The following is a 24,606-nucleotide window of genomic DNA, read 5'->3' as shown; positions in this document are numbered from 1 at the left end:
AGCAGGCTCCACGCTGTCAGTGCAGAGCCTGACTTGGGGCTTGAACTCAAAAACCGTGAGATCATGACCTGAGCTGAAACCAAGAGTCAGACGCTTAACCGACTGAATCATCCAGGCGCCTCTCAGGTCACTTCTTTTGAGAAGCAGCAGACAGTGATCCGCCCTTGAAATCCTGTGTGAAGGGCACATACAGAGGTTCCCGGGGAAGAGCTCTAGGAAGGGAGAGGTGTCAGCGGACGACAAGGGACAAAAAGCAAGTTCTATTAGTGTGGACAAATGTCATACCTGCGAGCAAACCACACTGCCACCAAAATTCCAAAAACATTTTGTTCCAGATATGGTCAGCCACACTAGCGAAAGGAATGCCCAGAACTATGAAGCCACCTTGCTGCGGACAGGCATTTCCAACCATATTGCATCATTTGGCCTAGAGTTGTTTTTTCTTTCTCTTTCTGTAGCAGACATTTATTCCATACAAGGTGCATGAACATGGAATGGATATTTAGAACCACAGGTGCAGTGTAACAGCCGTGACAGCCTTCAGATTTATTATTTGATGTGAATGGGCGGCAGGGTAATAGCTTTGACTTCCATACGAGACTTTATTTGTCATGTACACACAGCACACTGACCAGAGCTCCAAGGCCAAGGGCTTCCCTTGTGAGCTAATTAAGCACTCGGTGGGCACATCTCCCACTCAGACAGAGGTGTGGGTGGTGAAGCACATCACTCTGGAATTAGACTAACCTGGTTTGAATCCCTGCTCTGCCATTCACTAGCCGTATGTTCCTGGCTATGTGAACTCCAGTTACTTCATCCATAAAATGAAGACAGTTACAGAATGATGTGGACAGTGCTTAGAACATGTCTGGCACTTGGTAAGTCTCATCAGTGGTGACTGTTTTTACAGTCGAACATAATGGTTTTCAGAATAGGTCTTAGTGGGAACATTCAGTTCCACTAGTCATATATTAATGTCTGCGTACAAATTTAACACTGCTTGGGTTTCTCTCTCTCTCTTCCTCTCTCAAAATAAAAAATAAAATAAACTTAAACCAAAAAATAAACCTATATATATATATATATATATATATATATATATATATACACACACACATACATATGTATGTACATATACATATATATGTATATATATATGTATACACACACACACACACACACACACTGCTTTGATTACTGTCAACTGTTATTGTAACATTGTGTTAATTTTACCGTATTAAATATTGAAAAGGGCCATCACCATTGGGAAGACATTAAAATATATGAAATTAAACTAATTTGTCTTTATGGAACATGGCCTTAGCGGATCCCAGATGCTATTTTTACAACAAACATCTATTTTCTAAAAAGGCCATCATGTCAGACACATAGGAAACAAAACAGAGAAGCATTAGACAAACGTATCCCTGGGTAAGTTGAGACCTTTCAAGAAAATGACTTACTCCATGTCAGGTTCACCTCGGGGCAACACTGAAACAGGAACAGGCCACATGAGTAATTTCAAAGAAGAACGGCCAAGGTCCACCCTGGTTAAGGCACACAGACCAGGAGGAAACAAAATTTGTATCCAATCTGGGCTTACAATATAGAGGGTTTTTTTTTTTCTCTTTAAATGTATTGTAAAATTGAAATTATGGTGCTCATTTTGTGGCACTAAAATGCCTTATGAGTCAATAGAAGGTCAACGGTGAAAAAGAATGTCTTTTTTTTTTTAATCTCCTAAGACCTTTAGTCTACACGCACTGTGCCTGATGCCTTGTCCCCAAGCATCACATCCGTGACACTGGGGAACAGGCAAGAAAAAGAATTGTCTTTAAGTTCAAATACTTTTGGCCAAAATATAATACTGTCAACTCATAACAAAAACTCTTTTTTAGGAAACAAATTGCTTTATTTTACATTTTATTTAGGAAACAAATTGTACTTCCATTGAATTGTATATTTCATATAACTCGATTTTGGTAACTCATAAAATTGCATTAAAAATAATTCTTTATAAAAATAAAAAAGGGAACAGCAGAAGATTCTCCATATTCTATAGACGTAAAACATTAATTACAATGAAGAAGCTATATAATGCCAACAAGAGAAAGCATACTTTTGATTAAAAAAAATGAATTTAAATTGTAATGAACCCTCTAACATCACTGGCAAAGAATTCTGTATCATTTGAACAATTTGAAAAAGAGTGCCATTGTATATCGTAACAAACATCTCCCATTCCTTTTTTTCAGGAAACATATTGTGGGCTGAGGATAAATGTAATTTCACTACAGGTGCCGAAGTGTGTTATAGGCCAGCCAGATTGAAAACAAGGCAAGTAAAAAGTGGAAAACAAATCAGAAGCATCTTGCCACACACAAGACTGACAGAACAATTTTAAAGCATTAGATAGTTTTCCAGAAAATAGGTTCCATGGCCCACTTGGGTCACCAATGTGACTTCTAGAACAGGAACTAATGAGGAGTTGGTACGAGGCACCCGGGGGTCATCAGGAACAAGACTAGACACGGTTCAGCTACAAAAGAGAAGCAGGCTGGGTGCCCCCCACCCCTGCATGAACCACACGATTGTTGGCTATCTCACGCCATGAGCCTGGATTAAATGAAAGGAGTGACACATCAGATTTGGGGACTTTTCTCTGCTTATCCTGTGTAGATGAGAAATAAGGAAAATCAGTTAATTTTTCTATTTTTAAAAATCGATAGTTCTTTTCCATGTGATTGATTGCATAGAAGATGAATGGACAGTGGTATGAGTTGTGATTACCCAGGAGCTCAAAATAAAAAATTTATGAATGTAAATTATGATTTGGGCATTTAAAATTATGATTTGAGGCATTAATTATGCCAGAATTTGTCCATGAGTACACATGAATTCCCTCTGCGGCCAACGCATCACTTGAGGACAAAATTTCTGAGCCTTGTGATTCATCTTCGCACATGCCCTAGGGTTAAGCCGTTTTTCATCTACAAATATGAAAGAATTATTAAAATGGAAATGTTTCGTGGAAATACCACCTCAGTCATTTGGCATGTGTCGAACTGAGCACCCTTTCCAATAGTGACCGTGGGACAAACAAAGCCACCACCAGGAACACAGCAAGAACAGAAAGAGAAACAAACAATGCAGCTCTTTCCCCTTACGCTGGGCTCAAATTTGTCTGCTTAGTAATAATGACATATTGTCTCATGTTATTGCTTCAAAAAAATGTTTCCAGTGACCCTTGGGAATGCTATGTACTGTTTTCCTTCAGCTTTGCCCTTGGCAAAATTTTCTTTGTTCAGATCGCTCTCTGAGAAAGTCATTTCAGTCTGAATTGTGTACATTCTAGGTCTTTCGGTTAATAAGAGTTTTTGACCTTTTGGTTTCTACAGCCAGTTCTTCTCTTGGACATGATTGATGGCATTAATTCTTCTCGCACGTGGTCTGGGGGAAACCACTCCCCCTTCCTCAAACAAGCATCCTAATTCCGAGGACAACCTGGGATGACCGCCTTTCGCTGCTGCCCACCCAGGTCTCTGAGCTCCAGAGAGGAAGCTCACCTAAGGCAGAGATGTCTCCACGAAGATTGTGTTTGTGAACAACGGGGCAAAGGCTCAGTGAAATTTAAACAAGACAACGAAAGGCAATGACTCCTGGCATGTTTGCTTGTCATTCTCCGGGCCTCTCTCCTCATTCTGGGGTCTCTGTCCTCATGCGGCCACCCCAGCACTACTCACCTACCTGCTTTCTTCATCTTTAATGGACTTTCACTAAAGTGTCCTAAAATACTGATGCCAGGTGAACTTTCTCAAAACAATGGTTGGGCAGACGTCACGTCTCATTCAAGAACGTGACAGGTTCATAAGTGAACAGAATTCAAACTCAGCGCAGTATATTCACAATCACGCGTTTCAGACTTAGCGTATTTACAACAGAACTCTATCTTCTTCTCGAGAGCAGCCTTTCTGCCTTTTCCATTCTGCCTGATAGCACCGCCATCCACCCCATCTCTCAAGCCAGAGATCAGGTCTGGCTCTTTGTCATTTCTCGTTCCTAACTGGCATACAGGTCCATTCAATACACTGTGAGGTGTCTTCTCCACTGGGACCCTGTGTCAGGCTCCCCCAGCTCATCACCTCTCGCCTCCTGTGCGTTTCCAGCTTCTAGTTTCACCCATCTGTGCTACATACAGTCACCAAGGTATCTGTTCTATACTCAGATCTGATCACGTGACTCCCTTACTCACGATCCTTACATAAGATCCCACGAGCTATCCCAAACTCCTGGTCCAGACAATACTCTCCATCGTGCCTTCACAGTACCTCTGACGTCTTCACTTTGGGTCACACCAGTGCACTTGAAGTGAGTGCATCAACCGCAAGGCTTCTAGTGGTATCTACTGTGCCTCTTCCCACAGCGGGGATGTCCTTCTCCACGTCTGCCTCAAGATGCCAGCTCATCTTCAGTGTTCTTGCTCAAGGATTTGCCTGCAAAGCTATCTCATTTGCCTCTGTATCAACATTACACCTTTATATGTATATAGACACAGACATAAATATATACACATATATGTAATTTTTACTCTTTTGGGGCTAATTACACCACACTGCAATTCATGTATAGTTTGCTTGTGACCCTTTGATCATATCTGAAATACAGCAGCTCATGAAAGAATGAATGAAAGAATGAACAAACGTTTATTCATTCATTAAAGAAAGAAGGAAGGAACAAACACCTCTCCAAAGTCACTTTCAGCCGCTCCTTTCTTAGGTCTATTTTCTGCTTTAAAGTGGTTTACCATGGGGTGTCTGGGTGGCTCAGTCGGTTAAGTGTCCAACTTCGGCTCAGGTCATGATCTCGTGGTTCATGGGTTTGAGCCCTGTGTCGGGCTCTGTGCTGACAGCTCAGAGCCTGGAGCCTGCTTCAGATTCTGTGTGTGTGTGTGTGTGTGTGTGTGTGTGTGTGTGTGTCTCTAGGCCCCTCCCTGGTTTACACTCTGTCTCTCTCTCCCTCTCAAAAATAAACATTTTAAAAAAATTTTTAATAGAAAATAAAAAAATAAAGTGGCTATTTTCCTTTTGCCATGTAAATACTACATGGCAATCTCTCCCTCCTCTGCTCAAGACTTGGCTGTTTCCCCCACTCAATTTAATTTTTCTGGACTAGTTTTAGAACCATTCTTCCTTCAATGATCAGTTCAAGTTCAAATCAGGCATGATTTGAATCTTTGTCAATCTCCATCTAGTGATTGGTCACCACTCCTTTGAATTCCCAGAGCACTTTCAGTCTGTACATTGAACAGTCAATAATGCTACTCTGTGCTTTCTTTTTATGTGTATTCCTACCACATACATGAGCCTGTGAACAGTCTATTTATATGTATATAACTAAAGGGTATGAGTCACTGAGGGCATGAGCCATATTTTATAATGCAGGCTGCATTATCAGAACTTCTCATGGTTCCCTACATAGAAAAAGCAACCAATAATGTTTATTAATGAAGATGGTCACCAGACCTACTATATGCAAGTCTCATAAGTAGTATTTTATTTGTATTCATGAAGCCTAAATAACTACAGAATAAACTTTGATTTATTCTCAATCAAGTGGTGAGATTCTAGGTTCAGATATCGGCAATGGCCCCATAGGTCATTCAGTGTTACTGAACATTCTACTAGTGAAGAACTGTGTTTGACTCTCAGCTGAAGAGAAGGTGTTTTTTTTTGTTTTTTTTTTGTTTTTTTGTTTTTTTAATTTTTTTTTTCAACGTTTATTTATTTTTGGGACAGAGAGAGACAGAGCATGAACGGGGGAGGGGCAGAGAGAGAGGGAGACACAGAATCGGAAACAGGCTCCAGGCTCTGAGCCATCAGCCCAGAGCCCGACGCGGGGCTCAAACTCACGGACCTCGAGATCGTGACCTGGCTGAAGTCGGACGCTTAACCGACTGCGCCACCCAGGCGCCCCAGAAGGTGTTTTATAAAAGAAAGTCTTCTAGTTGCTCACCAAACAAAGATCTTTCCAGGCCCTTCCCATGTTCACTCCAGCACTTACTGGATCAAGGCAGCTATATTTCAGTAATAAAAATAATTTAGACAAATCAGTCTATTATAACATAGATATTTGAAATCTGCTTTCTCACTGAACTTGTGTATTGTTCGACAGAAAAGAAAATCCTAGTGTTCAAAGGTTTGTTTTCAGGAAAATGAAAATGCCTATTGATTGCCCATAAAGTGGCTCTGGGTAACCAGAGACCAAGAGAGAAAATCAAGGACCAAGTTTTCTTTAGGGATGATTTCTGGTTTTGGCCCATAACAGGTATTTCATTTTCGTTTAACAAATGTTTACAGGGGCGCCTGGGTGGCGCAGTCGGTTAAGCGTCCGACTTCAGCCAGGTCATGATCTCGCGGTCCTTGAGTTCGAGCCCCGCGTCGGGCTCTGGGCTGATGGCTCAGAGCCTGGAGCCTGTTTCTGATTCTGTGTCTCCCTCTCTCTCTGACCCTCCCCCGTTCATGCTCTGTCTCTCTCTGTCCCAAAAATAAATAAACGTTGAAAAAAAAAAATTAAAAAAAACAAACAAACAAAAAAAAACAAATGTTTACAGAGCATGAACTGAGTACCCAGGATGGTGCACGAGGCTAAGACGTATTTATTTTTTTCCTTTCCTTCTATGGCACGAGCACTTTTAAGAGCCTTCAAAAATATGTACCAGAGGGGCGCCTGGGTGGCGCAGTCGGTTAAGCGTCCGACTTCAGCCAGGTCACGATCTCGCGGTCCGTGAGTTCGAGCCCCGCGTCGGGCTCTGGGCTGATGGCTCAGAGCCTGGAGCCTGTTTCCGATTCTGTGTCTCCCTCTCTCTCTGCCCCTCCCCTGTTCATGCTCTGTCTCTCTCTGTCCCAAAAATAAATAAACGTTGAAAAAAAAAATATGTACCAGATAATTTATTATTTTGCACAACAAATCAACTTGAAGACCTTTTTTTTTAAAAAAACTATTAAACCATATCTGTAGTTGGATTCTCTAAAACAGGGAAATGGTACTCAACAAAGAAATATTTTACAGGACACCTGGAACTTAGATGTATTTTCCAGGTCCTTTGGATAATTTAATTACAGTAGTTTTGTCTAGTTAACATTCATTAAATTCTTTCTCGGTGTTTTTGGTTTTTTGTTTTTGTTTTGCTTTATTTTTTTCTTTTCCCCCAGGAACAAAGCCATTTAAGAAACTACCTTAACTACGTGTTTTCTGTGCTTAGTGACAACAAAATAAATACAAACTTGCAGAAACCACTTCCCATGATCTCCTCCATGTGGATTGTTCTCTGTTTTCCATTCTCTCCTTTCATAACCTGTTCCTATGGCCTCTCCTTCACCAGGCTAACAGCTTCTGTCAGCAAAGCTTTTATTCAGTACAGTATCAAAAGCTTTGCAGAAAAACGGATTAATCATGTTCCCTGCTTCTCTTTGTTTACCCCTTCAATTCTTGTGGAACTGAAGCACACTAAGAAAATGCATGTCTAATCACAAATGGGAAGCCCCTCTTAGTTATTTTGGTGCATTTCTCTTTGAAACGTATCATATAATTAAAGGCCCTCTGAAAATCAAATTGATGAGTTTGCCCAAATATGCCTTCCACATCATTATAAGGATTTAAACACATATTCTGTGTCCCTCGAGTTTCAAACGAGAAGCTTATGTATACCAATGCCGAGGGAGTGATTTGGTATTTTACTTCTTTATTTTCAACAGCTATTCCTTGTGAGACAGACATAACTAAGCATTTTTAAAACATAGTAGGTTGGGGGTTAGATGTCATTAGGCAAATAACACAAGTCACGTATTCTATGAACCGCCAAAGTAGACCTTAGAATGGTCTTGTCATTACCAAGTCTAAATGGAATAAAGCATCTTCACTCAAGTCTTATTCCTGAAAATCTCAGAATGTCATCCTTCGCCATTAATTTCATGCCAATAATTAAATGGGATAAATACTGGTGACTTCACCACTTCTGTATATCATAGTTTCATATGGTAATCCTCTCATCCATAAGGCCCCACTTGCTCAGGAGGAACTCGTTCACTTGGCTTTTCCAAAGTTGAAAGTAGCTTTTCTCAATAGCACTGATGGTTTCCTCTATTAAGATGACCCATAGGGGCGCCTGGGTAGCTCACTCTGTTAAGCATCTGATTTTGGCTCTGGTCATAATCCCATGGTTTGTGAGTTTGAGCCCCACACTGGGCTCTCCACTCCCAGTGCAGAGTCCGCTTCAGATCCTGTCTCATTCTCTCTCCGCCACTACCCTGTTCACGTGCTCTCTCTCTCTCTCTCTCTCTCTCTCTCTCTCTCTGTCAAAAGTAAATAAGCGTTAAAGAAAAATGCCTCCTAGCTGGAGCCCTCAAGCCACAGCGGGCAATACCACTGAACCATTTCTTCTACAATCAGACATTCTCTCATCATTTGAGAACATGGCTTTCTCATCATTTTTGCCATCTTGCTGAGAATTGTAGGGTTGATCGGAAAATTTTTAAGGTAGCAATAGAATTCTTATGTCTCAAATAAACAACTAAAAGATACTAATCAAATAAAAAATTTCACAGGCTCATCTGTTTCGAAGCATTAGCCAGGCAGAACCCCAAAGAGATGAGCCCTTCTGGAAACAACGTCTACGGAAAAAATAAGTGGTTTGATGGAATCCATAACACAGCAAGGAAAGTCACAGCCCCGAAGGAAGCCGACTGGAAAGGGAATTACCCTCTCTGGGCTAATGGGAATCCCTGTCCCTGGGAAGAGCAGGTGTCCAACCGAGATGCCAAGTTCACCAAGTGTCCATCTGCATATATCTTCCTGCATTTATTCAAGTGAAAACTGCCCTCTCTAAGTATTTTCAGCCTTTTCCCTTTACAAAAACGTTGAGAACGACAAAAATGAAAAAGCAGGGTGGGATCATCCACAGGACACGCGGATGGCACCAAGCCCTTGTTCAGCCGGAAGGGCATTCCTTCTATGAACTTCACAGTTTATATAGAGTCTCTGGCTAGATTGTAGGGCAGAACGCTTTTGTGAGAGGCCAGTATTTCCGGAAGAAGTCTGCTAGATCTGTGGCTGTATTCGCAACGGCACTGGTGTGAAACGTACACACGCAAGGCCCATGAGCACATGGCCCCATGCGAGTCACCCAGCCGCCGGCGAGGAGGCCCATCCCGCACACCTCAGGTGCAGTCTCGGCTTAGGACGTGCGGCAGGAACACATTAATCAGCACGTTCAAGGAATGCATTAATCAACGCCACCACGTCGGCTGGCCTGCCCTATTGTTTAACCGTGCATGCTAACGAACGCGAAGGCAGCAATATGAATGTGGATTTGCTCCGTGCCGCCAGAGACAAAACCCTTTTCACCACCATATCCTACTCGACTCTTTCAATAGCAATCATTCTCTCCTGTCTTCGTGCTAGTTTATGGACTTGCCGTCTGCAACAGTCAACCAGAAACAAAGACGCTTTACAGACCAGCTAAGTTAGACAAAAGCCGTAAGAAACGCCTTCTGCAGATATGAAAACTCGAAGCCTCGCAAGAGATTTTTTTTTTCTCTGCCTCGCAAAACAGAGGCTGTCGTGAAAAGGCAAAATAAAACAAAACAAAGCCAAGCAAAGCAAAAAAAAAAAAAAAAAAAAAGAATTAAAAATTAAAAAAAAAAAATAGCCTAAGCATCTATTTGTGTATGCAGTCAGATGTGACAGCAACATACTGCATCACCAGCAGGGGCCTGGGCCTGGCTTCCTGCTCCACACTGGGCTTCATTTTCCTCCTGGGTAGTTCCCTAGATAACCGTCCTGTCAGGATTCAACTCCCTCCAAAAGCAGCCAGGGATGAAATGTCCAGATGCTGGAAGGAAGGGTCTGATAAAAGCACCCGCAGTTTAGACACACATTTCTACCTTTGTGTGCGCAGACTGTGGGCCCGAACACTCCAAGGCTTTCTGGTGTTATCCCACTCGGTTGGTGGTAGTCCAGAATGTTCAGTAAACATTAATTTTGGTCATGAGGTTGCTGGACATAAAGATCATAATTCTGAACGAACGAGGGATGCCCTTTTTTTTTAATTAAAAAAAATCTTTTTGCAATGTTTATTTTTGAGAGAGAGAAAGAGAGAGAGAGAGAGAGAGGCAGAGTATGAGCAGGGAAGGGGCAGGGAGAGAGAGGGAGACAAGCACAGAATGCAAAGCAGACTCCAGGCTCTGAATTGTCAGCACAGAGCCCGACATGGGGCTCAAACCCACGAACTGCGAGATCATGACCTGAGCCGAAGTCAGACACTCAGCCAACTGAGCCACCCAGGCGCCCCGAAGAATACCATTTCTAATTATCATTTTGAACAGGCTTCCTCTCAGGGGCAGAGCTATTGCGGCAGAGCTTGTGTTTGCTGGGAACAAGGGTCACAGGGCAATGACCCCCGCCCTAGTGGGACGGTTCTAGGTTCTGGTCGTTTCAGTGAACGCCCAAGTTAAAGTCCCATTGATCTGGCCTCACCTCACCACCTGCTCTAGCTCTACACATTTAAAATGAAGTGTTTTAAACATTTAAAACTAAGCCACAAGCGCACCAGGGAGAACAAATCTGACCCAGTAAGTATCTGCAAAGAGCTATTTGCAAAGGTCACCGCACCAACCCTCTGGTGTATAAGCACTAAGTCGCTACACATTTCCTGTATGGGAGTGACTCAGGCAATTTTCTCCTTCCAGATCCCAAGCAGATCTTTCTGTCCACCAGACCACAGAGGGAAGCAGAGGGGAAGAACACAGGACATTTGCAGGGTTCCCACTACTGACAACGGGCATGATTGTCACAGCCACACAAACACAATGTGACCTTTCTCACCTCTCTCCCACCCTTGTCTGATCGCCCCCTCCCTCCACCTCCCACGAGAGAATCCAGGCGTCCTTCCTCGGGTACCTTTCTGAGCCTTCAGAGGCAGCCATCAGACTGAGCAGCCGGGGTAGTGGGAGGGGGTCTAGGGTGAGTTTCCAGAGACAAATGGTTGCATCCCCTGTGAATTACGAAGATCAGGATGCAAGGGGTAAAAGGAACGTAATCAATAAAGGCATCTCCATCACAGATGCCATAACAACTGGGAGATAAACATGGGGACGTGCATTAGAATTCAGCCTCCCCACAGAAACTCTGCGGGTGAGATGTAATATGCTTTCCCCTGACCACAGGTCACAGGGAGTTACTCAGGCTCCGCATGGTGATGGCAAGTGCGGAGAATGCCGGGATGGAGAAACGGAATGTTCTCTCTCTCAGCTTCCAGGAAGGTGGCACTTCGGTGCGGAGCCAACATTCCATGCCCAAGGTGGCCACGATCACAAGGCAGGGTCTGTCCACTTGTGCTAAGGTCTCAAGAACTGAGGGCACTGCGCTGACACCTGGCCCTGGCCCTCAGCGTATGTCAGGGTGAAGAGGGAGGAAGGCAGCAAGGGCAAAAGAAGATCCTTCTGGTTTTCTAGCTGACCAAATTCCTGGTCAGCTCTAGCCGGTGTCAAACCATAAAGAGGTGACTATCCTTTGCTGAGACTGAGATCCCTGGCTTGGTTTTCGTCAGCCCCAGGCTTCCCCGGGAGCTTTTCATTCATGTGCTTCATTCACAGTTGCCTGGTGTCCACTAACAAGAGACAAAACTTCTGCGCTTTCCAGTGATGCTGGAGGACAAACCTTGATAGATCTCTTTGTTGTTGTTGTTGTTTTTCAGTTATTTATTTATTTATTTATTTATTTATTTATTTATTTATTTAGAGTGCACAAGCAGGGACAGGTAGAGAGAGAGAGAGAGAGAGAGAGAATCCCAAGCAGGCTTCGTGCCATCACCGCAGAACCCGATGCGGGGCTCGGACTCAAGAGCCGTGAGATCATGACCTGAGCCAAAATCAAGTGTCAGACGCTTAACCGACTGAGACGCCCAGGCACCCTTTGATAGATCTCTTTATTGTTAAACAGTATTAAAAACAGTGATCCCCTTGTGCTTTGTGACAAAATATTGATGCACATTCACAAATCAACTTAATTATAAGATAAAGTCTTTTTACTGTGATCCGTTCTACCATTATCTACTCAGAATATCAATACCCTTCTCCTAATGTATATACATAATTTTGTAGAAGTTAGTACGGTGAGGCCAAGGGGAAGAACAGCTTTTGAAACATCAACCTAATCCAATCGTTAATAACTACCATAGCCTGTCAGATTTTCCTTTTTATACAGCTCGCCAAATGGGAACGTGCCTTAAAGTGGAACAGGGCACGATTCTTCTTCAGACTTATGATAGTTACAACCAGGACCACACTAACACAAATGCCAGCACAGAAAAGCAGTTCTACACAGTGATTTGGGGGGCATTTCCCCCTCTTTGCTCTGGTTCGCTTGTTAGAACTCCATCATTGGCTGTCCTGCATTAAAATTTTTATTTATTTATTTATTTCTGAGAGAGAGAGAGAGAGAGAGAGAGAGAGAGAGCGTGAGCAGGGGAGGGGAAAAAGATGGAGACACAGAATCCCAAGCAGGTTCCAGGCTCTGAGCTGTCCACACACAGCCTGACGCGGGTCTCAAACTCATGAACCGTTGAGATCATGACCTGAGCTGAAGCTGGACACGGAACGACTGAGCCACCCAGGCGCCCCAAGTTGTCCTGCATCTTAGCCCAAGGTTTTCAAACCAGGCAGAGGAAATGGAGAGTATTCTTTTCCTTGGCGAGAATTTACACATCAGTGTTAATGATGGAGGTGAACATGGTTTTTCTACATGACTGGACACCAATCAGTAAGGGTAGCACTTTCCGGAAAGAAGGATGTGGGTGTGGAAGTGTGGGTTCACAAACCACAGTGGTGGTCATTCACATCTCACGGATACCACGGCACAGCAGCGAACGTGGGAAAGAATACTGAACACTCAAGTAGCTACAAAAAACTTTCTTATTCCAATGTCAGAGGCTGAATTCTTGAATAGCCGGGGGACATTCTGAATACAAGAGTGCTTCAGAATTTGGGGAAGTTTCAGGGCGCCTTTGTTTCAGGGAGACAAGGGGAAGAAATGGGGAAGACACTCCATATTTAGTTTCGACCGGATTAAATTCTTCACAAAGATAAAATGAGATCTTTCTGTGGCTCCTGACCACGAAAAGTTCACTTCAGTCATTTAACAGAAGACTGGCCAAAAAGATCAATGAGAATGTACCCCTAAAGGTAGAATTCGACCTTGTCGCTTTTTCCTCTCAAAGACTTTAAGTGAAATAGCCCTCACACAATGAATGAAGAGAACACAGTGCATCCAGCCAGGAAAACTTCCCTAGAAACCACATGAGAGTGCCCTTGAAAGTCGGAGAACCCCCTTTAGGGAACTCTACCACGGCCCCCCTCAAGGGCACCACACACTCCTTTTCAGTGGTCCCTTCGCTTGCCTGGTCTTCATGTATTTTCCCTTTTACTAGAAACCTCCATTTACAAATAAGCTCCCGGTCTTGCTGTCTTTCTATCTCCCCTAGGTACGCACAGTTTATAACCTACAGAACTTGCTGTAATTCACCAGTGACGCTAGCGATTTCTTGTAGGCTACTTTCCTTAATGATGTTACTAATGATTTCTAATTCCTAACAGCTGTGATTTGGCATATCCAGACTTCCATGTCCCTGTCAGCATGGAAGGGTCTTACTTTTCCATTGTTTTACCTTGTAGGTGTTATTTCACAGACACTTGTTGGAGGACGTGTGTATAGGTGTATCAAAACTTTATAAAGTAAGTCATTTTACATTAACGAAGGGAGGTTTCTATTCAAAGAGCCATTGATACAAAATTAGGCTCTTTTGGTATTGGTCATAGGTGTCTAACTCAGCACTTTTGCTAGTCTTTACTAATTTTCACTTTTCAAGAACTCTTCAAGCCGAACAAAATATACACTACTTGATTTACAAAGCAACGTTCTCAGTTTCCAGGCTACTGATTTGGGGATTTCTGGCGGTGTTTTGAAACACCATAGTAATTAGTTATATGAAGTCAGTTTTAATACAACACAATGGAAGCAAATTCAACTGAGGCATGAGTCATTTCCTCTTCGACAGAAAACGGCATCTGAATGGATCAATTTAGGCATTTCTCAAGGACAAGAGACAACATGCTTACAAGATTTTCCTACCTCAAAATCTTGCAGACAATCTTCTTTTCATAATTAAAGTCCGTGAGAGTCTCTTTATTTATTAAATGAAACCTATGAGGCAGAGGACTAAGTGTCTGAACAATCACGCTCTCATAAATTCCTTATGAGATGGAGTTCTCAGAACAATGTTCCAGATCTCCAAGTAAGATACCCTTCATCAAATTCAATACTGTAAAAGATGGCTTTTCAGAAGGCATCACAGGCCGGGAAGAGACAGTTCTAGAGCTGATAATTCTGACCGAAATGGGAAAGTGGTGGGCAGCGGGGGTGGCAAATTGATTTACAAAGCAGAAAGCACATATCAAAGTAATATTCAAAGTTTCCAAACAGACTTTTGTATTACATGGACTTCATTGTGAGACAACAAAAAATTCATGTGCGGATAAGTATATTCTCAGGAGAGTTTTCTGATACATGATTGAATCAAAAGGAAAACTCTTTTCTTGTAAATGATTCCTTAGCCTTTTAAATCTTTAATTCCTTCAGAAACATATTTCTTACTAGCAATGTGTTCACTCTGGTGTCTATTTGCTAAACTTTATGATGCATGATTTAGTAAAACAAAAGTCTCATTACTATGGAAGGACACGAAGGGCTGGTTTTCTCCCCCGTATATTTGATCCATCCTCTTGGATAAGCAGTATGACTCATGTTTTCGCATCGATATTCCTACCTACCATCTTTCATCATACGCTTCGGATTGAAGAGTATAATTATGGCAATAATATTACATAATCAGATCATTTTATGGTATAACTCCCTTTATACTAACTTAAACCTTTTCAGAAGACAAACCCCTACCTTTGAAGAAGGTCTTCCTGTCTGAAGAAGTTGTTCTTTTAATTCGTTAAACCAAATGTCTTCTTAGGGTAGCCCTGTGGGTCGAAGAGTGGGGGAAATGTTAACAAGACAGTCATCGTCAATCACAGCAGATTGTCAATACATTAACTCCAACTGACTCCCTGATGGGAAACACAATTACTGGGGGAGCCCTGCAAGGAAAGACAAATTATGAATAGATGTGCCAAAACACATCTCTGCTGGTTTCAATCAAAAGTGACAGCAGAGAGGTGACTAAAAATAATTCTGGTGGCCATCCCCTTAATGCAACCCAGCCGAAAGCGACATGCCTGTTCCCTCTTTCCAGTTCAGAAAATGGAAAATTTTTTGTTTTGTAATGCACTTATACAGTGAGGCTAAAATACTTCCTTGCTGCGGGCTCCCTTATTATTGTTGCTATTCTTAAAATTTTTCATTTAGGGGGTGGTGCCTTGGTGGCTCAGTGGATTAAGTGGCCAACCCTTGATCTCGGCTCAGGTCATGATCTCACGTTTCAGGAGTTCAAACCCTGCATTGGGCTCTGCACTGACAGTGTGGAGCCTGCTTGGGATTCTCTCCCTCTCTCTCTCTCTCTCTCTCTCTCTCCTTCTCTTTCTGTGACTCCCCCACTTTGGCTTTCTCTCTCTCTCTCTCTCTCAAAATAAACAAATAAACTTCAAAAAAATTTTTTTTCACGTAGGAGTGTAGGAATTCTTTTGACTTTGTTTGGAAGGCCCCCCAAGTTCTCAATGAAGGTCATAAAGGGATGGTGGGGGCAGCCAAGGGGGAGGATCCCTATCGGGGCTGTGACAAAGACTCAGCTATGGACAGCTCCAGAGCTCGACCAGCTCCAAACTCCCCGTGTTCCTCAGCCTGAATGCTCCCTTTGCAGATACTCCAGCTGAGAACTAGCCAGAAAAGGACAGCACGGACAGGGAAGACAATCGCAGCTGAGTCCATTAGGGCTCATTTTCTTAGACAACCAATTCAGTGACACCCAGGGCTTTCTAAGGGAGGATGTGTGGCTTTTTGGACTTTGGATTTTTGGAAACAGAAGTCATACTATCAGACCTCTGAAGAAACCTTTCAGAGAGGAGAAACAAGTGTCAATTCAGGAACTCCCGACTACATTGAAATATGAAGGCAACTTGTGAAGTGCAAAGAGATTCCATTAATAAGATAAAAACATGTGCAATCATCTCAGACGTTCCTGCTTACGTGTGCGCCATACAACATTTTCTGTGTAAAATTGCAAAGACCTTTACCTCAATGGCATGTAAAACCACTCTTCATAGATTTTCATTGGATCTGATGCAATGACATTTTATTAGGACAAAAAAAATGTTGTTGAGGGGCACCTGGGTGGCTCTGTCGGTTAAGCGTCTGACTTTGGTTCAGGTCATGATCTCACAGTTCGTGGGTTCGAGCCCTGCACTGGGCTCTGTGCTGACAGCTCAGAGCCTGGAGCCTGCTTCAGATTCTGTGTCTCCTTCTCTCTCTGCCCCTCCCCCACTTGCACTCTGCCCCTCTCTCTCTCTCTCTCTCTCAAAAATAAATAAACATTTAAAAAAATTCTTTTTTAAATGTTGTTGAGGTAAATGATTCCTCCCTGGAATTAAAACCAATTTTAGGAAAGAAAAAAACAAAACAAAACAAAACAATTTTAGAGTAATCAAGGATTTCTTCACTTCTATTTAGTTCCCACCTTTTTCTTTTTTAAGTAGGCTGTACGCCCAGCACAGAGCCCAACATGGGGCTCCAACTCATGACCCTAAGATCAAGACCCGAGCTGAGATCAAGAGTGGGATGCTCGACTGACTTAGCCACCCAGGTGCCCCTAGTTCCCACATTTAAAAACTTCTTTTGAGGTGTGTAAGAAGGAGTTTGCAAGAATCTGAAGTTATGTCTACAGTAACAAGTCAATCCAACAAACATATGGAACATGTAATATATTCTGCCAATGCACTGGATAAAAGAGGATAAAAGAATATATATACGAGGATATGTGAGGATGTAAGAATATAAAATAATATAAACGAGGATAAAAGTATAACACATAAGTAAGTGCACCTTTACAGGTGAAACTTGATCAGGTTAGCACGTAGATCTGTCTCCTTCCTCCCCCTTCACCTCGCTGTCTCTCCATCTTTCCACCATTTCTCTCCCCCAGGGCAGTCTGGGTCCGCTTCTGGCTCTGCCCAGCACCATAGTGGACATGAGGGAAACCCTTCCCACTGAGGGATGTGGACCTTGGGTTAATGTCTGACCTCGGTTTGGGCCTTAGGGAATCAGACCTAAGGGAGTACTTTGCTTCCAGGTCATTTCAAGCCAACTTCACTCAGGGGAAAGGAGTCTGTCACCTCTTCTAGACCAGTGTAATGGAGTTCTGCCCTGGGACTCAAGACCAAAGCCTCAGCCAATATACATCATTATTTGTCTTGTTTTGTCAATGTCTCCCCTGCAAGTATCTCCTTTGGGAACCACAAATGTACGCATTCCTGGGTTGCTGGCCAAAACGTATCACCATCTTTCACCCCCAAACAATCAGGGTAAGGCGAATTTGCAACTCAGAAGGGTAGCTCGTTCCTTCCTTCTTGAAGTCTCTTCTAACACGAGTTTTTGCGTATGGCAAGGCCAACAAAAACTCAAAGGGTGCTTTAGTTCGCCGAACCAAGTCTCCTAGGGGAATCGTCGCCCCGACTACTTGGTACCACTCCTTGCATTTGAAGCATCTACACACGTTGCTGTGGAGCTACTGCTGAAAATCTCTATCACAGATGACTTCAGGCTACAGCTAACTACTGGGAAGTGGACCTATGAAAGACACAGGTCAATAGAATTAATCTTGCCCAAATTTTACCTGGAAGAGAAAGAGACCTCACATTTTATGGGCTGCTACTGTGTCCCGGGCCCTGTGTATAGACTGCAGGTGGCGCACCAATTCTGTAAGTGTCATCATCACCTTGACAGAGAGGCACGAACTGAAGCACAGAGAGGGTGAGTAAATGACCCTACTCCCATGACTCCCAAGTAATACATCCACTTCTGAGTCAATCCAAAACTTGTACTTTTTTTACCTCCCCGCATAGCTTTTGAGAGAGGCCAGGATGAACCTGGAGATGGGGTGCTCCTGAGATTTATGGGGAGGAAAGCAGCAGAAGAAGCTGTTGGAAAGGGCGGTCAGGTTGATGGGAAACTCTGAGGGAGCCAAGAATCATAGGGTTGGGGAGGCAGGAGGGAGGGCCACAGGGATGAGACCTGCAGGAAGGTCTCATGTAAATGGCATGTAAATGGGGGGCATGTAAATGGGGGGACTCCATTTACATGGAGTCAGCAGGAAGCCCCCACACCACAGACGGTGCCAGCGTCTCCCGTGGCCCGCAGTCTCCGACGGGCAGCGACATCTACTGCACTATCATTCCAATGACCCCCTGCCAAGAATGCCCTTTATTAGCAATGTTTCACAAAAGGGGCAGGTCTGAAAATACCACTGGGTATGGTGTAGAAGAAGACATTTTTGAACACAGATTTTAAAGAGAAGTCCAAGGAATGGGGTGCTTTTGATAAACTTGAATTGCTTTTAGTATAATTCAATTCAGGGCAAAGTGTCCTGAAAAGAACACACACGTCTGTGGGTGTGGTTTCCCACAGACGTTGTGTGGGGAAAACTATTTCGTCTTTGCTTATGTGTATTGATATATATGTGTATTGATAGCACGTGGCCTCATTTTTAACCTCCTTGTGACGACTGAAACCCCCGAGCCTCTGCAAAGACCACCAAAAGACTACGTATTAATTGTATTACCATGTCAGCAATTATGCCAAACATTTCTAGGGAATGAATTTTTGGTACATTCATTACTCTTGCTTTGACAACTGCATCAATGGGCTTTCATCACTCTGAAACACACCTAGGTTGACAGAATGGGGTAATACATCATTGCGAAAGGATTATTTTTCCAATAACAAAGTAACAACTCAATTTCCTTTAACCAAAATACAATCAACTTATCCTATTAAATAAAACCAGTCCTAAGTCAAAAGGTCAAGATGAGATCTGATGTAATTTAAAAGTAGCCTTCAGAAAAGATAAATAATATCTAGGTAAAAAATACAGAAACCCAAAGGACACGGTACACACAGTAAATTAATTACAATAAAAGGAATTCAATGGTGCATAAGTATAACATTAAAACATTCAATAATTCAAGAAAGTGCACATTTGCCTTGGCCACTCATGGAAAAATAATGCATTTCCTGATGGCTCCAAAGGAAATAGAACTATTGATCGGCATGGATGTTTTGCAGGAATTTTGTTTTTGTTTTTGTTTGGCTTGGTTTAAAATGAGAACCTGTAACATTGCACACGCAGCTGAAAACCTGTTATTGCAAATGCTACGGGGTAAAAAGTAACAGCAAGCGAAAACAGTCAAAATCTCATTTGGTTTAGACTCTGGCATAACTGTGAGGACATTAAAAATGCTAATATTACTCTTTGGTTTCTGCAAGGTAGATTTCTAACAACTGGCTTTAATGGATGATACAGCAAAAGGCAGATTGCATTAAAATGCCAGGCATTTGACCCTCAAGCCAATTCTGTTTTCCACTGTGATGATTTTATTTCCTGTTTACACTCTTAAGAAATCAATATGGCAGAGCAATACTTTTTAGAACATTCAATTTGAAAACCTTACATGTAACAACGTATTTATCCACCTGCACTGTTACGTGTTTATGGAGCATGCAAAAGTGTTTTGCGCTTTTACCATTATGAAGTGATGATGATTCACAAACTTATTTTTAATATTTGGTCTTCACAAAACTTCAGTAGTATCAAAATCATGGACTAACTCCCCCCACCAACTCTTCTTTTTCTCTCAACTTCCTGCCTTTGACATGATCCTTGGACTGAATTTGGGGTCCATTCATACTTATTCACTGGAGAGAAAAGGATAAACAAACAACCCTATTAAAACTGGCATTTATCTTTGGTTTCCCTGGGTATGCCTGCCATCCAGCAGCCTAATTCAGTTTGGCAGGGGCGAAAAGCCCAAATCATCTTGAAACCCAGTTCTCTGCACTTTAGCAGCCTCTGAAACAAAATACATTCCAAAAAGCAGAGAGTATGATCTGGAATGAAGCGGGTTCAACCAGATGGCACCAGAGAGCAGCCTCGGTGGCTGGGGTTCCAGGGATACAGGGTCCTACCTTCCAGCCCCAAGTTTAGCATCAAGTGCAAGTTTACTCTTGCAACTAGTCTTAGTTGCAAGACTAGTAAACCTGTTGGAACTTGGGACTGCCTCCGTGATCTCTTAAACGTCAAGGTGGGGGCAGGGCAGGGATCCACTGTGATCAGGAACTTGGAGGTAAACCCGTGTGTCATGCTCTACCTTTCAGAGAAGGGAAACCACTCATCCCTTGATCAATCACATTATACAGATGGAAGACTGACCGCCCCCCCCACCCCAGAAGCTTAACATTGTTTCAAGTAACAACACCATTCGCTACCTTGTAGACCGGCGCGAACATCTGCGAGTGAGCAAATTACGTTCATGTCTGGCATGCTGGATATATGCCATCTTGCTGTTGGTCAGGGCACTGGCAATCATGCTGTCACGTACACTGTTGCAGTATTTTATCCTACATGCATGGCACATTTCATGGTTTAACAGGAGCAACTACTATAAATAGAAACCTCGAATTCCAGTGTGCAGCGGCTAGCCTTCTACCAAAGAGCCATGCCCCCCTTTGCCATGCAGAGTGGCCACAGGGAAGAGGCCCCTGTCCAGGCTCTACCTTTCCAGCTTCCCTTGTCTCTAGGAGAGACAGTAAGATGTAAGGGAGCTAATATGTATCAATTCCTCGCCCACATGTTTAAGAAGCAAGTGTCTTTCCCATAAGTCATCTCTCTACTGCTGGCTGGATGTCAACGCCCAGTGTGACTTTGGAAGTCACATGGCATGGCCTGTGTCAACACAGGTCCCTGAAGAGGGACAAGTAGAGACCCTTCTATCCACACAAATGGTCTTACATTACCAGCACTGGACTGGTCCCAGAATGGGAAAGGAATTCTAACCCAGTGAAGTTTCTACAATGTGGGGGTTTGTTACAACAGTTAGCTTTGCCCTATCTAATCGAGTCAGTGTGTCGTGAATATAACAGAAACCTTAAAGTTTTAAGTTTATTTGTTTATTTTTTGAGACAGAGAGAGAGAGAGTATGAGCAGAGGAGAGACAGAGAGAGAGGTAGAGAGAGAGGATTCCAATCAGGCTCTGCACTCTGGGTACAGAGTCTGACGCGGGGCTTGAACCCATGAGCCATGAGATCATGACCTGACCCGAAATCAAGAGTGGCATGATGGGGCGCTTGGGTGGCTCAGTCGGTTAAGCGTCCGACTTCAGCTCAGGTCATGATCTCACAGTTCATGGGTTTGAGCCCTGTGTTGTGCTCTGCTTCGGATTTTGTGTCTCCCTCTCTCTCTGCCCCTCCTCTGCTCACACTCTGTCTCTCTCTCTCTCTCAAAAATAAATAAACATTAAAAAAAAAAAAAAAAGAAAAGAGAGTGGAATGTTTAACCAACTGAGCCACCCAGGCACCCCAGAAACCTTAGATTAAATCTATCCCTCATAGATAGATTGGTCCTTTTCCCGTGCGTATAATCTAAGGGGAAAAGATTTAGTTTTAAAATAAGTTCTACTAGAGACAATTAAAGTAACAGTGCTTATTTTGCTCCAGAAAGAAAAAGCTTAAAGGAGGCTAATTAAACTGTCATTGAATAAATGAAGGTCCTGGAAATTTTACGGAGCAGATAGTTGAAAAAACTTCACTAAATACAAACCAAACAAATACAGAGCATTTACTTGATGGCACATAAAATAACACACTACCCACAAGACGGGGAAGGTTGAAAATAGTTTTTGAGAGCATCTGATTCAGTAGGTGTAGGCGGGGCCTGGAAATCCACTTTTCTAATAGGCAGCCCGGGGTTTCTGATGCACGTGGTCTTGGGCCACACTCTCAGCAACATGGTGAAGAAGGTCTCTGATGGTTAAACCATGAAATGCACCACGTTGTGAGGCTGTCAGACTTCCTTCCTAGAGGAAAGTCAAACTGGGGAAGTTTTTTATCCACGGGGTGGAAAACATGCTGTCAACAAGCATTACAGAGCTTTAGGAATCTAGACAAGTTCGCCATGATCCCAATCTTTAAGCAGCTCATGGTCTCAGGACGGTGACTGTGAATGTATACCCGTGTGTGTGTGTGTGTGTGTGTGTGCGTGCGCGCACGTTCACGCACATGTATGTGTGTCTGCAGAGGAGGTAGTGAAACAGAGAAGGAGGAAACAAAGATACCCTCTGGGTTTGAACTGGGGGAGATGAGACCTCATCCACGGCTGTGCAGATGGACGTCTGTGGCCCCAGGTAGCACACTCGCCTCCCCTGGGCATCCCTGTCCCAGAACAGTCTCCAGATAATGTTACCACCAACACGATACAGAATGAAACAGAGGAAGGGGAGGAATCCAACCCTATTCAAGAAGCAAAAGCAGTTATGTTCACCTATTTTGCGCCTCGAACTTCTACGTAATGCGCTGGAAGAAAAGATTCTAAGGCAAACAAATAAAACTTTGTAAAACCACATGGCTACGTGGGGAGTTATTGTTTTATGAATAGTTTCAGTCAGGAATGATGAAAAAGTCCTGGAGATGGGTGAGTGATGATCACATGATGACTCGAAGGCACCTAATACCATTGTATGCTTCAAAATGGTTAAAATAGTAAGTTTTATGTTATATATGCTTTGCCCCAATAAAAAAAAAAAAAAATCATGGGTATAGGCTTCCTTCCAATTCAGTAAGTTAATGAATATGATAGGGTATTTGCAGGAAAAAAAAAAATGAACCTAACCCTACACCCTCCCGTACTTTCTATCTCCTTGAGAAGTTAGGAAACCATGAATGTATTCAACCGATGTTTAAGGAGAATTATTGTGGCCTAGGCAGGCACTGTTCTAGGCACTAAGACCTAGCAGTGAACGGAATAGAAACGAGTCCTGTCCTCAGACAGCATTTACTTATTCATCCCCTCATACACTCGGCAAGTGTTTATTAAATGTCTGTCGCTTGCCAAGCTCTATGCTTGGGCACCAGAAATACAACGGTGAAAAAACAGCAATGAAAACATCAGCAAACCAGACCCTTCTTTGGCCTCATGAAGCTTCTAGCTGGCCACAGGAGACATATATGAATCTAAAATATCCACCTTGGAAAGCCATCAAAGCAGAGATGTGTGGACTCCTAGAGTGTGTTGTGTGGTGATCGGAGCTGGCTCAGTCAAGGTCTTTGTGAAGGGACTGATGTCTGAGTTGAGATCTGACGGACGGGGTTGGGCAGGGATAGTGAGGCACCAGGGAAGAGCGGAAGGAAGTGGAGAGTGGTCACATCGAGGCTAGAAAAGCAGGTGGAGGCCCAGGGGCCGCGCAGAGCCCCGTGGATCTTTCCGTTTCTGTCTTAAGGGCAATGGGGAGCCATCGATGTACTGTAACGAGGCTGGGGGTGGGAGAGGAATGATCTGATCAAAAATGATACTTCCTTGGCTGCTCTCACAATTTAAAAACAACCAACAGAAAATGAGGGCAAAGGACTATAAGTAAAGTCCTATACAGTTACGAAAATAGGTGAAACTCTTTGAAGCTCTCAGATGAAAGACAGTATTTAACATTTCAAAGAATTATCATGATCAGATAAGGAATTCTAAACAGCATGCCAAGTTTTAATTTTTTAGTGCTAATCAAAACATAGTCTCTTAAGGTTCTATTATAAAACCTACTAATGAAGTTGAATATGATTAAAACAGTCACCAGAATTTGCAAGGTTAGTAAATTAAGTTGCCCACACTTGATCAACACTATTCAAAGTGGATACTTTGGGCGGGGGGGAGTTAAACAATTTGATCAAAGAAATGAAGTATATTAGACTTTGCAAAATATGATTGTGTAGGCATCTTTCATTAACCTATAAGGTGACAACAGGACATTTAACCAAATGCTGTACAAATTCGATTAATATTTAAGAACTTGAACAAAGAATCAAATACATCTCATTTCTTCCTTTAAAATATGGTTATTGATGCTAATATATTCTGTTGAATGGGGAACAAAACTCAGATCTGCACAATACTGTGCGTGCTAAGGGCAGATACGTAAAGTAAAAACAAGGGCACCTTTTACATATAATCAAATTAGCCACAGGCTATTTTAATTCACGCAGATTAAACATTCAAGAAGTAGGTGACAGACATTTCTGCATTTCAAATTCCGGATAAAAACAGGGAATAGGAAACATCACGCTTTTAACTGTACAGTGAGTTCATCTGACCTCAGAACAACAAAGTACTTTCTAGACTATCTCTCAAAGTTCAGAAAAGTTGTATAGACTTGACCCATATAATCTACATAATTCACCTTTTCACCAAATTGTCATTTATACAATTCAGATCTGTCAATTCGTGGTTCTGCTTAAATTACCTTAAGAATGTAATGTAGCTAGCAAGAAGGCTCTCAAGGCAGCTTCGGGTATGTTTTA

General features: G+C 42.8%; 1 protein-coding gene across 32 annotated transcripts in view; it reads right to left on the bottom strand.

Annotated features, from left to right (window-relative positions):
• The window catches only part of NRCAM (neuronal cell adhesion molecule), a 287,175-nt gene that overhangs the window by 131,834 nt on the left and 130,735 nt on the right, over positions 1–24,606 (bottom strand). For 31 of the 32 annotated variants that reach the window (XR_006716213.1, XM_045494397.1, XM_045494401.1 and 28 more), the window contains one exon: positions 15,007–15,080. The exons of the other annotated variant lie outside the window; for it this stretch is intronic. The gene's annotated coding sequence lies outside the window, so the exon portion shown is untranslated. The remainder of the gene's footprint in view (positions 1–15,006; positions 15,081–24,606) is intronic. 32 annotated transcript variants of the gene reach the window in all.

This window comes from Leopardus geoffroyi, chromosome A2 (genome assembly GCF_018350155.1).
Source record: "Leopardus geoffroyi isolate Oge1 chromosome A2, O.geoffroyi_Oge1_pat1.0, whole genome shotgun sequence".
NCBI classification, from domain to species: domain Eukaryota; kingdom Metazoa; phylum Chordata; class Mammalia; order Carnivora; family Felidae; genus Leopardus; species Leopardus geoffroyi.
The sequence above is the reverse complement of the archived record's forward strand: the minus strand, read 5'-3'. Positions and strand labels throughout refer to the sequence as shown.